Source organism: Canis lupus, chromosome 14 (genome assembly GCF_011100685.1).
Source record: "Canis lupus familiaris isolate Mischka breed German Shepherd chromosome 14, alternate assembly UU_Cfam_GSD_1.0, whole genome shotgun sequence".
NCBI classification, from domain to species: Eukaryota; Metazoa; Chordata; class Mammalia; order Carnivora; family Canidae; genus Canis; species Canis lupus.
Window position 1 is genome coordinate 44091640 of NC_049235.1, and position 13860 is coordinate 44105499.

Here is a 13860-nt window from a genome sequence, read left to right on the forward strand (position 1 = left end):
AACAAAAGATTCTTAGATCCCATCTAAACCACAATAAAAAACTTTCATGGCTCCAACTCTCTGATCATATCTCATGTCTAACACCCCCTGCCTGGTTGATGAGACTACTGTCAGCCTTGCACTATGTCGGCCATCTCCCCCAGTTCTTTCCAACTCTGTCCCATCCCTCTGGTAGGGTGTCTCTTCCTGCCATTTTACATGAGCCTCCTCTCCCAAGCAGTTTTCTCAAGGACCCGGAATGCCAACACCTGCAGCTGCAGGAGAGAAAGAGGAGGCAGTAGCAGCTGCTGGCATGGAGGTAGATGAACCTCCCAGACTTAACCTTTCCCCAGATTGTTCTGAGTCAGTCCACTCACGCCAGCTGCCAGGGGCCCCTATTTCTCCATCCATCTCATCTTCACAACTGGGCATTGCTTTCTTGTTTGGACTCTTTGGGATATCCTGATCTGACTCTAAACTGCTTTCAGTGGTTCTACTGGCCTTGCTAGGAGACAGTCCTGGAAAATGCTGGTCGTGGACTCTGTGTGTGCTCTATTCACATGCCAATGAGTTTTGGGTCCTAAACCTCTTGCTTGTGCCATTTCCTCTCGTTATTCATTGATTTGAATAAAGTCTAGTGAGCATATACCATGTCAGACACCAGGACAGGCAATAGAGATGCAAAACTGGAAAGATGTGATTGTAACAGCCTCTGGGACAGGGGTTGGCAATCATAACCCATGGACCAGATTCAGCTCACTATCTGGTTTTGTATTGCTTTCGAGCTAAGAATTGTTTTCACATATTTAAATAGTTGGAAAAAGTCAAGCAAAGAATATATGCAACTCAAATTTCAGTGTTGATAAATAAAGTTCTGTTGCAGCGTGAGCATGCCCATTTGTAAGGTGCCATCTTGTAAGGTGGCTGCTTTTCCACTCTAACAGCAGAGCTGAGTAGTTGTGGTAGAGACTTTATGGCCCACAGAGCCTAAAATATTTACTATCTTGGCCTTTACATAAAAAGTTTGTTGACCCCATTCCAAGATTTCAACATTTAGTGAGTGAGATAGACATGCAAACAATTACAATATACTTGGATGACTAATTTGATGGCAGGAAAGATGAGAGACAAGCATAGGAGAGAATAAAGCTCCTGCTAGAAAATGTGTCTGAAGGGTAACGTTTAAAATGCATGGAAGGTGAAAAGATGCTCAACATTTGGATCAGATAGTGGGGGGCGGTGAAGGCACGCCAACATTATGTTAAAGGGGTCAGGGCAAGGGAGAGGGAAGCATGATTAGGGAAGAAAAATTTCCATCTACCTGTAGAGTTGACTAAATAGCTTTCAAAACCATAACATGTTGAAGTTGCAAATTAGATCATTTTGGTAAAGTTTAAATAATCCAAAATGATAGATATATCTCACATGCGAATGATAGATACCAAAATTAAGATAGTGGCTACTTTTGAGAAAGATGGACAATGAGATTAAGGATGAGTATCCAAGAGATTTCATCTGTACTGAAATGCTTTATTTCTTTTTAAAAATTATGAGGCCAACATGGCAAAACTATTTAATTCAGCAATTGCTAAAGCTGAATTGGGTTCACAGATGCACATTAATTGTTTCTTATATTTTATATGTTTGAAATATTTTTAAAGTAAAAACACTGATTTCACTCTTTGCCTTAAAGATGTTCCCAGTCTACAATTTAGAGGTGGAACATGACATGCCTGCCTCTCATTTGTAGTTGGAGCTTTTTGGGGCAACTAGAACAGAGTCCCTCAGTGTAGCTTCGAAATGGGCACATTTATTAGAAAGTCACACAAAGGACACTTACTGAAATCAAAGGACAGAAGCCAAAGTACAGCCAGGACTCCTGGGGACTGGAACTGGAAGGTGGAAAGTGGCCAGGAACCTGGACAACCTTTCACAGAGGCTACAAGTTTGTGCTTGTTCTTGATCTCTCTCTCTCTCTTCCTCTCTCTCTCTCTCTCTGATTTTCTCTGAGCATCTGTTTTACTCTGCTTCTTGCTTCCTCTTAACTCCTCTGATTCATCTGTAAGACATAAAATGAAGTTGCCCTTCCATCACTGACAACTTTCATATGTGGTTTGTTCAGATTCAAAATGAGAATATGTAATTCGTGTATATCATCATTTCAAACCAGGCCACACAGATCTATGGCCATGCCACACGCATGTATGGCCCTGCCTAATCTTTGGTTCATCCCCAGTGGTTATCCCAGTGTAAACAGCACCCGGCTGTTTCCCTGAGCAAGGGCTATGGAGGTACTACTTCCTACTACTATGGCTACTTCTTCTTCTCCTTCCCCTTCTTCATCCTCCTCTTCCTTTTCATTTCCTCCTCCTCCTCTCCCTTTCCTTCCTCCTCCTTCTGCTATTACTGATAGTACTACTAATAATAAACATTTTTTAATCCTTTCTGTGTTCCAAAGATTACACCAAGTACTTTACAGACATCATCACATATATCACACATATATCACACATACCACAGATATCATCACAACCCTATGAAATAAAATACCATTATCCCCATTTTACAGATGACGGAAATGAGGCAGGAAGAAACTTAAGTAACTTACCCAAGGTCATACTGTGAATGATAAAGTCAGGATTCTCAGGCAATCTGAATGTAGCTGGTAAATTGACTGGCATTTCTTGCTCTTCAATTTGGACAGAGCAGGCTGAGATGGTTGTTCTTACAGTGATGCAGAGTGCAAAGGGGAGGAAAGGAAGTCATTTGAACAGGGCACTGAAGGAGCAACAGGACTTCTTACACCAAAGAACAGTGGATTTAAAAAATGAAACAGATGAACATGAGGGGAAAAGAGAGAGAGGCAAACCATAAAACAAACTCTTAACTATAGAGAACAAACTGAGGGTTGCTAGAGGGAAGATGGGCTAGATGGGTGATGGGCATTAAGAAGGGCCTCGTTGTGATGAGCCTGGGTATCATATGAAAGGGATGAATCACTAAATTCTACTCCTAAAACTAATATTACACCATATAGTAACTAACTAGAATTAAATAAAAAATTGAAACAAACAAAAAAAGGAAGAATGAGGCAGGCACAAAGGCAGCAAGGAGAGTTCAGGAGCCCCAATCAAACCCTGGCTTTGAGATGACATAAACAGGAGAACGCAAGGAAAAGACACCAACAATACCCTTCACTTCATGACCTGTGGGTAAAATTAGCCTCCGCCCACCACCTTAGGATAAGCCATCTAAAGCTCAAGCTGCTTGGCTCTTATGAGTTCACCAGATGAGAAAATTCAAGGGATAAGATGAATGCCATGGTATCTTGTATAATAGCAAGCATAGTGAATGTTATTAATATTATGTCTAACATTGGTGGGGTCTTTATTATGCACCAGGACCAACATTAGCCATACTTACAACATTAGATAATTTCACTTCACAGCAACCTCATAAAGTAGGTACCATTATCCTCCCCATTTGTCAAAACCAAAAACTGAGGTTTAGCAGGACTTGTTTAAAGTCCAACGACTTGACTTGGCTGAACCCATGTCTCTTGGACTCCAAAGCCACTTACCTTAGTCACTGCATTATAATACACAAAAGTACAGCCCCAAAGATCTGTCTAGATGGTTTACGAAGCATCCATATCCTAGACTATCATGCAGGCATTACATGATGTTGTAGTTCTTTATTTTCATGATACATTATTAGGTGAGAATAATATATATATAATATATATATATTATTGTAAATATAATATATATATATATTTGTGTTTATTAGCAATATACACATGTATTAGAAATACATGTTAGAAATATGTAAGATATGAAATACATATATGTTACACACAGAAAAACCTAAAAGCACTCACACCAAAATATTTATCTCTTAGTATTGAGAGCCTAGGATCTTTATATTTAGCATGGATTATTTGTATAAATTTAGTGGTCTGGTATTGGTAAACAGGTATAACAAAGAGGCTCCAAAATGCAGTAACTCTCTCATGTGACTTGGTCATCTTTGACACATAACCTCCAAGGCTGCCTCCAGCATCACTCTCATCTGGACAGCTAAAGAGGAAAAGAGGGATCCAGGAGAAGCTGTCTGTCTTCAGGCAATGACCCAGAAGCTACACAGTCACATGCTCTCATACCTCATTAGCCTGATATGAGCAAGAGTGGCAGGGAAATGCAGTTTCTAGCTGGATGGCCACACACCCTGTTAGAATATTCCTATCAATAAAAGAAGGGGCTAGTGAGTGCTAGGGGACACCTGTATGCAGTTGGCCACTTAGGAAGCATGATTTTTAGGAATTCCAAAAGAGAATACCCTAAACCTCCACCCTCTGAATGGGAGAGCTAGAAGCTTCCCTCTCCCATACCCCTTTCCAGGGCCATTGTACAGACTTGCCCTGCACAACTAGAAGGCACAATACAGGGACCAAATGGAGTCCCAGACCAGGCCTGGGGGATGGCCCAGCTTTCTTTCTCTTTCAGCCTGCGCTCCTACTGAACCGAGCAATTCTTAGCAATTTGCACAGCAGAGTGTGTGTGTTTCTGACCTGTCCTTGGGAGCCTGGGTTTGTATTGGCTGACTCTTAAGCAAGGGTGTCCCCCATGATTATAGTGGAAACCAAACTGCTCTCCTACCACATCTCTCCCCACTCCCTGCACTGTACCTTCCTGTGATCCATGTCCTCCAGCGCCCTGCCTCTCAGTCCACTTCCCAACTCGCTGGGGTGTCCGTCAGTCCAGAGCAGTTGGGAGGGAGCTGTCATTGTTAGGATTAAAGTACTGAATATACATACATACTCTTGAACCCCCTTCACTTTATTAGGCCTTTTTGACTTGACGTCATGATACGGTTCCTCAGCTTAGTTTCCTTAATGATAAAACTTTTGAAATGGATTGATACCTAGAATTATCAGTTGAAAGTATCTAATTTGTCCTTAAATAGTAATGCCTATGCAGAGCAGGAAAAATCCAAGCAGGTCAAAGGGATATAGATTTCTCTTGACTTCTGTCCCCAGTCTTCCTCTTTAGACAACCACTTTTCCAGTTTCTCACATAGTCTTCTAGAAGACAAAGAGACTGTGGTAGTTGGCTGGACACACCCTAGCCACTGCATCTTTCATTTATGCCACAATCAGAGGTAGGGTCACAACCTGCCAAGGAGTAGACCGAAAATGCTTTCTGAACTCACGTCCTGCTCTTCCTCCTGCCGTTCTGTCCTTTCTCTGCTCCTCCCCAACCATGAGCTCCTTCACATGCATGTAGGTCAGATATGCCCAGCTCTGTGATGACCTCCCTTCCCACCTCATCCTGCCCACTACTCTGACTCTCCAGGAAGAGCCCTTCTTCCCCTTAAGGTGCTCCCTGAGCACTTTTCCCCAATACTCTGGCATTTCTCCAATAGTCATAATTGTTGCAATGTTCACCCTTCTCTGTCCTTGCTCCTTGTAAATTCCTTGATTACAGAAATCCTTCATCACGGATCTCTGGGACTCTACATAGAAGAGGGCTTATCACATAGTAGGGGCTCACTAAAAGAAGTAAAGGAAGACCCAGACCAGCCCTTCCACTGGTGAGTGGAATCTAATTGAGATGTGATTGAATCCCAGGAGCAAACCCTGGCCAACCTCCTTCTCAAGAAACTGTGAATTTCTCACTGCAGCTCTCCAGAGGGGCCTGCTTATCGGGGCTCAGTGTGTGGTCTAGAATCATGTGCACCGACATATTGCAACGCAGTATTTTAATGATGCCTTAGGTAGGAGGCAGCGCTGTCACATATAAAATGGCTAGAGAAAGAGACGGCTCTTCCTCTTCCCATTTTGAAAGTTATCAGATATTTTGGAGGAAGATGCAAATACCAGATCCCTTCAGACACACAGATATGGGCAGAGACACATACGCACACGGAAATGCTGTGTCTTCGCTAAATATAACCCTTTGTAGCGACAGTATCTCAATAATTTTCAAGTGAAAAGATAAGGAAGGAGAGCCAAGTCTTTCATAATGAATGCAAGCCTATAGCTTTTAAGCAGGGCTAACATATGGGCCACTGATGTGAATGTGAATGCAAATTAGATATTTTTGATTGCTTGAAATAAAGTCAGCAGAATCAAAGCCTCACACAGCAAATGGTGCAGATTTAACTACGTCAGTGCCAGGCTGAGAACAAGAGCTCTTAACACATCCTCAGGAAAAAAAGGGCCTTCAGGCTGGCATTTTGGATTGAGGCCTTTCTAGGTAGGACAAAGATTGGGCTTTATTGGCACTCTGGTTCTTTTTTTTATAGAAGAGTCATTTGCATTGCAAGGCTATGCATTAAAGATCGCCTTTGACCTCTGACCTTTCCCATTTATTATGTTGTCAAAAACCTTAAGGTCATAAGGAGCCACTAGAGGTCATTTTATCCAGTCTGCTGCCTTCAAAGCAAGTAAAGTCATATTCACTGGGGTAGGCACCATCCTCAGTGCTGGAGGTCCAGCAGAGACTACAACAGTCACTTTGTTCAAGGAGGTTACTGGTGTTTGGAGTCGTGGGACCAAAAATCTCACTCTGGTATTTCATGATTCTGACTCTGGCGGAGGTGAGCCTAAAATGCCTTAGGAGCACAGGTGCAGGGCACATTCCCTCAGAAAGTGTGTGTGTGTGTGTGTGTGTGTGTGTGTGTGTGTGTGTGTTTGGTTCATGGAAGGCTTCCTGGAGGAGTGACCCATGAGCCCAGCCTTGAAAGGAAGAGAGTAGCTAGCCAGTTAGAGGAAAAGGATCTACCCCCACAGAGGTGCAGAAGCCAGAGAGAGGCTCATGCAGTGAGGCACACAGTTCCCTGTGAGGGAGAGCATGAGAGGGTAGTGGACAGGCTGAGTGCATAAGCCGAGAGGACCTTGCTCCCAGGGGACCCAGCCATCTCATGTAGTGCCCAAGAGCTAAAGGTCTAGGAATGGAGATAAAGGCTTTAATAAACCTTTAATAATGGGAGGCCTTTACCCACCCCCAATCCCCAAAAGCATGAAGTACCTGCCAATGAGGCTGCGTCATGCAGAAGGCTCCTGCCCCGACTCAGGCAGGTGAAACATGAGAAACAGAGTTGGTCAAGAGGCTCCTTATGGAGGCTTAAATCCCAGCCTCCGTAGCTTAGCATTGGGAGAGACTTCTCCTGTCAAATCAGCCCAACACTGCTGTCTCCTTCCAGCAAATGTAATCTTCTCTCCACTGCTTCCTTACCTCCTAGCTTAGGATTTGTTTCTAAACCTCACTACTATTGACATTTTGGACTGAATACCTCTTTGTTGGGGGTAGGGGCTGTTCTCTATATTGTAGGATGTTTATCAGCATCACTGACCTTGACACCCTAGATGTCAGTAGCACCCCCTACACACATGGTTGTAACAATCAAAACTGTCTCCAGATATTTCCAAATGTCCTCCGGGGGGGATGCGGTGGGGACCAAATCATCCCCACTTGGGAGCCCTTGCTGTAACTTAAATACACTAATACTTTTTCCCAGGAAATTCTCGTTTCTCTGCTCTACTGTTACAGTGTGATCTTGGTGAGGGCTTCTGGTTCTTTCATAACACTTTCTTCCCCTGGCTAAAGTGTTACCCAGCCTGGATGCCTGGTTTAAGCTGCTCAGTCAGAGCCCTTCCTTGGTGCTCTCACTGGACCAGGGAGCCTCTTACTTTCTTCTAGTGGCACATGTGGACATCATGAGCCTGGGGGCTGTTGGTGGTCGTATAACCAGCCATAGCTACAGCCTTAGCAAAATTCTGGTGGCCTTTGAGTACTTAGGGCTATTTGCCCTAAGACCTGTGGTTAGCCTCCGTGAACATTACACCCACTTTTATAGTGAGCTCATGTGAGTTGAGTTTCAGTCACAACCAAAGCAGACCTACTGAACTCACCATCCCATGGTGATAAAAGTCCTAGTCCTGAGGACAGGCAGATGAGCCAACAAGGTGAGGTGAGAGTGGGATTGTGTTTACATCGATATCTGGAGCATAGTCAGTCTGAGCTGCTTATCCCAGGCTGGCTGAGGGCAGAGCTCTTCCTGAGAGTCATCCTACCTCCTGAGAATAAAGCCGTGGCTGTGAGACAAATGACCAAGATGCAGTTGTTGTGTGGGATCAGATCTTTATTCCTTTTGCTTATTCCAGTGAAAGTTTCTATCCCCAGAACTATGACCTAATAAAATGCCCTGGCTCCTAGTTCTACCTCACTCTTCTAGTGATGGGTCGGGAGGAGGCAGTACGGAGCTGAGAGGGCCCTGACCGTCTATAGAAGACAGCACATTTTTCCTCTTCTTATTTTTTCCTCATTTCCAAGGCCAATGGCCAAGTAGAGAGGCAACTGTCCCCCCCTCCCCCAAGGAGAGGAAATCTATGAAGCATCCTTTAAAAAAATCTGCTTCCTTTCATCTGAATCTCCACCTCTATTCCAAGTATCACAAGCATTACCTAGTGTCTCCACACATCTGTGATGTATTTAAATTATCTTGCCTTGGACAACTTGACTAATTTAATTGCAACAGAAACATCCATGTTGTCATGGCACAACATCCTGCAGTCATAGTCTTTGACTCTATATCTTTAAAAGAGCACATCAGCCTCTTGACTATGGCAGGGATATAGGAGAAAGGATTAATAGATTAGCTAGCACCAGGCCACCCACCTATGGCTGAGTCCTTCAATCCAAAAGGCCCAAAGCTGCATGTCAGAGCTCTGCTGGTTAGGAGAGCCTTCCCTTATCCTAGAAACAAGCCCCACACCAGCTGTGTTTCTTGCTGTGGGAAGTTACCCACCACGAATGCAACTGCATAGGTGCTCAAGGTTCCTGGACAAGCTGCTTTCATCCAAAAAAAAAAAATTCCTTTTCATGCTAATACCAGATCCTACTACTAACAATACATGGGCATTGCTCACCAGGCCTGGAGCCCTATTTTGTATTTTAAGGATAGCTGGGATTCATCTGAATTAAGTAGAGAAGACATGCAGACAAGGAAATGATGATCATGAAGCTAAAAATTGTTTACAGTTCCCTGGAAGTAGGAAGCTTGGTGCCATGCAGGACCACACAGAGGAGCACTGAGGTCAGGCAGGAGGCAGAGGGAGCAAGGTAGGGTGGCGGGTGGGAAGAAGGAGGAGGGAGGTATGTAGAAGTGTGAGCAAGAGCTTTTCTTGTGGTTTCTGTGGGAAGGAAAAAGCAAGGCATGCTGAGCAGTTTAGGATTAGTTAGTTTGAATAATCTCAGCGGTTCTAGGGCATAGGAGCTGCACCCAATGGCCTGGCACTTGGCCCTGGAGCGATTAGGGCAGGGGAATTAGCAGCTTGGAACGTGAGACCCTAAAAGATACTGTGGCTGGGGGTATTGGTTGGTTTGCACATGAAAGGCATGCAAGACTCTGGGTGGTGCAGTTCCTCCAGGGTCAGTGAGGCCCCAGATGTCAATGCATCAGAATACAAAAAATAAAAAGATATGGTTGGTACAGTTTGTCCTTAGGGATATAAGCATTAAAGTGGTGGTTTTCAGATCTTGTTTGTATTTTTGTGTTATGCTGTTTGTTGTTTGTATTACAGTTTGATGCATGTTGTATGTGTTGGTGGAGCTACAGAATTCTTTATTCAAATGAAATGTCACTCGGATTCCCAATACATAAAAGTAAAAGATAGCTACTCTGGTTGCAATAAAGATCATTGGTCCAGAGATTGAAATACACAGCCTTTCTGCCCTTTTTCCTGGGCGGTTCTTGAGGCAATACTCAAGATGTATGGATCACGGCTTGGAAACAGGGCCCTGGAGGCCTCTCCTAACACCAGTTGTATCTGCCACAAAGTGGGAGTCAGCTAACCCACATTCTAGTCCTCTGCATCTACGCTTGGGGCTGTTGGAGGGTCACCGAACACCGAATGTTCCAGGAACCTGTCCCCTAGGTTTTTTCTGCCAGGACACTGCTCCCATGTATACCATCTGCACTGAAGAAAAAGCCAGTATTATGTTGTAGAGCAGCTTGCAAGGGACCCAAGTCACAAGATGCTCCTCTGAGGACTTATACTGGACCACACAGAAGATGCTGGCTCAGGATAATGGGATTTGAGCCACCTTCTCTGCCCCTTACTCCTGAGCCTCCGAATCTCAAGTCCTCCAGTATCTTCTCACTCGAAAGGCTAGCAAAGGCCAGTCTGAAGATGAGCCAGACAGCATGGAGGGATAAGAGCAAGACTTTGTCTCAATGGCTAGGCCAGAAGAATCATGATGACCTGCCCCAGACCTTCTTTCTTGGGCCTGCTTCAGTTCACTAAATGCAAGTAAGCAATGCAAAGAAGAGAGGAAATCAACATTTCACTCTCACTGCCATCATCATCATCATCATCATCCCTGATACAGTTAATTTTATTGTAAATATCATTTTTTTCATGATGTCCCTTTCTTGCTTCAAGGCAGTTGTTATTAATGTGACTTTAATGTGCTTCATTGCCCTGAAATTGCTGGTAGAAGCTATAGTTCTCTGTCTTGTTAACCTGAATTTTCTATGTTCTCTCAAGTGACCGGCAGCAAGGTGACATTTTTGCTGTTATTTCTCTGTTGACTTATTGTATCATATGCTTGTAAGTACACAGAGAGCATGGGCTGGAGAGCCAGTCTTCCACTCACTGGCTCACTCCATGACTTCTGGAGACCTTCACCTCATCTTGTTCCCCGTGCTCAGAGAGGACTGTCTGTTGTCCTTGACTGCACCCTGTTCCTTCCCATGGTCTTTTCTTGTGGGAAAGCATCATTAGGAAGAAAGAGTGACCTTTCTATTTGGAATCTGGGTTCAAAATGAACCCCCATTGTTTTGCACTGTGGAAACTTACAAGCAACATCTCCTTGGAAACAGTGGTGCCAGCTGACCCACTTAATCACTTATTGCTCAGTATCAAGTGAAGGAATTTTCAGTTTATTTCTTCTTGATTTTGAATTCGGGGTTGTGTTCTAGAACTTGCCTGGAAATCTGTCCTCTGAAAAAGTGGAAGGATATCCTACTTTTTCACATGCTGCTCTTTGAATCATAGGACATCCTGAGCACAAAAGAAAAGTGCTTAAATTGGGAGTTGATTGTACACTATGTAGAATGAGTGTCATGCTAGCTCCGAGTGAAACCTGTTATGAGAGAGTCAAGGTGATGTTTTAGAGCACTTGGCTGATGCTTAGAAAACTATTTCTGTAACACAGGTGTACCCATGTATTGGGTGCATGATTTTAAACTCCTCTTTTCCTTTTGTTCAAATTGACTTGAATGTTGCGTGTTTGAGTAGGATTATACAAAAGTTTTTGAACTTTATAAAGTAGGATCCATGTGCAGATTTTTATTGTATGTAATTATCTAAAATGAGAATAGCACCCATGCAATTCTCAACTTACTTTCTTGGCTTCTTAGGTAATATAGAAAATTAGAACTTAACTGTAACTCATATGGACAGGTAGGTGAAGTAGAAAACAAACTCATGTGGAGATGGAAAAGAACCGTCCTTGAGCAGATGAATAATGATAGAGGGAAGCAGTGGGTGATGGCTTGTGTTGTTCCCAGGCCTTCCTGATTCTGGCATAGTAACCTTGCACATTTCCAAAAATGTAGGGGCAAACACTTAAATATATAACAAAAAAAGCAGAGGCATTTGAAGAATATGATAGTATAACTTCAAGGTTAACTTAACAAACATACTTTTAAAAAATTTTTGTAGAATCTATTCCATTTATGATTAGCATACCAAGGTTTTGAAATATACTCAGAAATGTCTAAAACTCACTAATATGGAAACCAGCCCAGAAATTGGTCAGAGATGTAAAGTGGTGATTCTGAAATGCTCTGAAATTCTGGGGGAGGGAGTGGGACTTGTTGTTGTTCTCATTTTTATTATTTTGAATTACCAAATGATAGACCCACAAGTGGCACAGGAGATCAATTAGTTCAATTATCACATGGTCAACCTGATTTTCAAGATGGTAACTAGCCTTTCCAAAGTCACAGTCTAAATCCGTAATGTCCTATATGGTAGACATTAGTCACACATAGCTATTGAACACTTGGAATGTGGCTAGAGAAACTGAAAAATTGAATTTTAAATGTTATCTATTTTAATTTATATTTAAAAACTGATACTTGGTTCAGTTATTGGAAAATTGTAAATATGTCTAGAGCAACTTGGCTCTATTAATCTACTTTTCAATTATGCACTTTATGAAATCTAAATACAGATCAATTACTTCTGAGAAATATTTAGCATCTAAATTGAGAAGTGCTATAAGTATAAAATACACATCAGATTTCAAAGACTTACTATAAAAAAGCAAATATTTCATCAATAAGTTTTATATTGATTGTATGTTGAAATAATATTTTGGATATATTGATTAAATAAAGTTTATTAAAATTAATTTTACCTGTTAATTTGTACTTTGTTTTAATGTGGCTGCTGAAAAATTAATCATGTACATGGCTCACATTATATTTCTATTGATAGTGCTGCTGTAGAGGATAAACAAGATGGCAAATATAATTTTTTTAAGATTTTATTTATTTATTCATGAGAGACACAGAGAGAGAGAGAGAGAGAGGCAGAGACACAGGCTGAGGGAGAAGCAGGCTCCACGCAGGGAGCCTGATGTGGGACTCGATCCCAGGTCTCCAGGATTAGGCCCTAGGTGGAAGGTGGCGCTAAACCACTGAGCCACCAGGGCTGCCCTGCAAATATAATTTTTTGATTGTTAGTCTCTTGATCTTCACTGAACTATGCTGCTTCTTTAGAACATTTTCTTATCTCTTCTATTACCTTTGCAAAGCTAGTATGTGACCTTTTATCAAAAGTTAAAAAAAAAAAAAAAAAACCTCTCTGCTGGAGAAAGCATTCTGAGAAGATGGCTGAAGAAGCACCAGGAGTCTGTATCCCCACCTAGACACCAATTGCACTAGCATAATCTGTCTAATAGAACTCTTCTGGGACGTCTGAATCTATTGGAAGTTTGTAACTTCCAGGAGAAGCTTTGAAAGGTAATTTGCAGTTAGTTTCAGTCAATATTAGCTCTTAACACAGTAGCAGCTACTCATCTCCCATCCTCATCCCCATGGCAGGCAGCTGGGTACATGCTTCTGGAGTAGCTTACATGCAGCTTTCAAGAGCCAGCTTTTCAAGAGCAAAAAGGACCCTATTCTCCAGATATCAGAAATCTGATTGCTGATTGCTGCTTCTGATCACAGAGGTACAGGCAAAGAGGTAGGTGGCCTGTGTTGTTGTAGTGACATGGCTCTTTCCATTGCTGTGCATCTTTCTCCTTCTGGCTGAAATGACTTTTAGGGGATTTAAAGGACCAATACCCCTCGTTTTTTTCCTTCCCTCTTTAGAAGACAGATATTAAAGACTAGGATATTCAAAAGAAAATGCAGGGTACCTGGGTGACTCAATCAGCTAAGCGTCTGACTCTTGATTTCAGCTTAGGTCATGATCTCAGAATTATAAGATTAAGCCATGCTGGGTGTGGAGCCTGCTTAAGATTCTCTCTCTCTCTCTCTCTCTCTCTCTCTCTAAAAACAAACAAACAAAAAAGCAAATGCATATTTAGGGAAAACTAGAAAGTGACTACACATATGCAAGGAAAGGCTCCTGTCCAGAAAAAACTGAGAAGACCTTAAGTTTATTCTTCAGGCTGATCCTTGATATTTGATATAAATAAATGAAAATGAACAGATGGGAAAAGATATTCTATGCAAAGTGTAACCTAAGGAGAGCAAAGGTGGCTATACTAATATCAGACCAAATAAACTTTAAATCAAAAAGTTTACAAGAGACAAGGAAGGACATCATATATTAATAAAAGATTAAAAGATTCAATATAG

General features: G+C 42.3%; 1 long non-coding RNA gene across 1 annotated transcript; it reads right to left on the bottom strand.

The window, feature by feature from the left end:
* Nucleotides 1–1816: 1816 nt before the first annotated feature.
* LOC111098693 lies at nucleotides 1817–7166 on the bottom strand. Its single transcript, XR_005369225.1, has 3 exons — nucleotides 7011–7166; nucleotides 2588–2703; nucleotides 1817–2038 (listed from the first exon to the last, which is right to left on the bottom strand). It is a non-coding gene; the product is annotated as an uncharacterized LOC111098693 (long non-coding RNA).
* Between the last annotated feature and the right edge of the window lie 6694 nt (nucleotides 7167–13860).